At 58.8% G+C, this 2382-nt stretch overlaps 1 long non-coding RNA gene across 1 annotated transcript in view; it reads left to right on the top strand.

The window, feature by feature from the left end:
- Positions 1 to 1860: 1860 nt before the first annotated feature.
- The window catches only part of LOC102981967 (uncharacterized), a 74684-nt gene continuing 74162 nt past the window's right edge, over positions 1861 to 2382 (top strand). The window contains exon 1 of the long non-coding RNA XR_448386.4: positions 1861 to 2208. This is a non-coding gene — a long non-coding RNA (uncharacterized lncRNA). The remainder of the gene's footprint in view (positions 2209 to 2382) is intronic.

The following is a 2382-nucleotide window of genomic DNA, read 5'->3' as shown; positions in this document are numbered from 1 at the left end:
TTACAACTAGTTGCAGAGTTTAACCCAAAGACCCCCCCAGTGCTCTGTTGCTTTCAGAGCAATTATCCACACATTATTCCATTTCATTATGGGGTGTCAGAGCTGGAGGGAACTTTCAGAGGTCCATTAGCCTTATCCCTCCTCCCACAGCAAGTCAAAAGGCAGGCAAGTGACTTGTCCGAGGTCACATCCCCGAGTTAGCAGCTGGGTGGGATGCTCTTTGATCAAACCTGCTTCACACACACGGGTGCCCAGAGCTCCGCTGTTCCCGTGGATTCAGAGGGCTCTCACAGTTTTACACAGCCTGCATTTCAAAGCCCCTCAAGGAAGCAGTGTGGTGCCTACCAGACCTTTGAAAGATTCCCGGGCAGAGACGCTACAGCCTCCCTCTGGTCAACCTTCTTAAAATTTGCTGCCACATGAGCTAAGCTGATGTTCACAGTATCATATCCCTATGGCCAAGAGAGCCTAAGCTATGAACTCACCAGTAACTCGTGCCAAAAGCTGCCTCTTCTTTTGCACAAGATATTCATTTAAAATCAAATTGCACATAAATCCCTCCAGTTTCTGCTCAGTTCCCTCAGCCCTTGGCCTTTTTTGGTCTTTTTTCCCCTCTCTGCTCCCAACCCTGTCTGCTGCGAGTCTCTGAGATGACACACGGGCAGGGAAAGCTGGGCAGACTAGGGGAGCATCCTGGAGTCGCGCTGGAGCCGGTGGGCGAGCCCGAGGGCCGCGTCCGCCCGAAGCGCACAGGCTCCCCTAGGGGGTTACAGGGATGGCCTGATGCAACTACCCTCATAGAACTGGAACGCCCCTTAAGGACTCTTCTAGAACAACTCCCTCATCTTACAGATGTGGAAAATGAGGCCCGGAGCGCAGAACGACTTGCCCTTGCAACTGGGGAACCCAAGCTAGGAGAGCACCCCAAGTGGCTCCTCTCCCGGACTAGTTCACTTTCTGGACCGCTGCCTCTGACTCTGCGGATGCGGAAACTGAAGCTTAGAGAGGTGAAGAGATCAGCCATGATCCCAGAGCTGCAAAGTGCGGGCTTCAGTACTGGACCCACAGTACGATGGGCGAGCAGCAGCTAAGGGAGGACCGCGAAGGGGTTGGCCAGGCATTTCCCACGCGGCGGGAGACGCCTGCACAACTCCAGGGGGCGCTGGCCGTACCACCCCGCCAGTATGTGCCCCGCTGGAGACCGGGCTGGGGGCGCAGGGAGGGGAGGAAGGTGCCCCGATCCTGCTGACAATCAGCCCCTGGGCCCGGCATGTCGGGGGCGCCCGCCCGGGTTGGGGTGCCTGGTACCCCAGCACCGCCCGCGGCCCCTGTTCGGGAAGCTGGGGACCAGGTCCGAAGGCCTTTTCCCATTCAGTGGGATTATCCCTTTTGAATTGTTTTTTTTAAAAAAAGCTGCAGCGAGCGAACCCTGCCTGACAACACCGAAGGAATTTTTCCCAGGGATCGGCCGAAAGCTGACTCACATTTAAAGACTTGCCCAAAGTGGTCATGCCCCTCTGAGCAAATACCACAGGCATGTCAAACTCCGCTCCCCACGGCCCCGCCGCCAGGCCCCGCAGCTGCCCGGCCCGGCCCAGCCCGGCCCGGCACGCGATTGGACGAGCGCCGCGCTGCTAAGCCGGGCCAGCCAATCGCGGCTCCGCGTAGCCGGGCCAGCCAATCGTGGCGCCGCTTAGCGCGGCGCAGCCAACCGCAGCGCCGCTTAGTCGGGCCAGCCAATCGCAGCGCCGCTTAGCCGGTTGCTATCCGGGTCCCGGGTCCTAGGGAGGCGCGGCGGATGGCGGTTCCTGCTTGTTCTCTGTCCCGCGGGCGGGGGTGGAGCGGGAGGCTCCGGCTGTGTGTTTAGGCAGGTAGGGCCCCGGGGGGAAGTGAAGAGTGAGGGCTGAGCCGCCTACGAGGGAGGAAGACTGCCTCAGGGCCTTGAGCCGCAAGGTCCCACTGCGGCACGTGAGCTGCTGCGAGCTGCCAGGGACTCCGGCGCCGGCGCGGGGCGCATCCTTGGGAACCCATCCTTGGGAGCCGCTGACAGTCCAGTTCCAGGCTGCCCCAGAGCTCCAGCACCCTTCAGTCTTTTCTCCTCCAGTTGTGGAAGGCAAGAAGAGGCACAGACCCATCAAGAGTGCAGAAGGTGCTGGAAAGAGATATCAAACGTCCGAGGTCTCTCTGTGTTCACAGCTAAATACACATGTGAGCCTGGCTGAGTCTCTTCACAACTATGGTTCTTGATTTTTCTCATCTTTAAAATGAGAGGTTTGGGCCCCTGTCACCTCTAAGATTCTGGTTCTGAACGCAACACCGAGAGGAACATTGAGGTCTGGTTCTCGTTCTCAGGCCAAACCACTTTCCACCCGGCAGCCCAAG

Source organism: Physeter macrocephalus, chromosome 6 (assembly GCF_002837175.3).
Source record: "Physeter macrocephalus isolate SW-GA chromosome 6, ASM283717v5, whole genome shotgun sequence".
NCBI classification, from domain to species: domain Eukaryota; kingdom Metazoa; phylum Chordata; class Mammalia; order Artiodactyla; family Physeteridae; genus Physeter; species Physeter macrocephalus.
The sequence above is the reverse complement of the archived record's forward strand: the minus strand, read 5'-3'. Positions and strand labels throughout refer to the sequence as shown.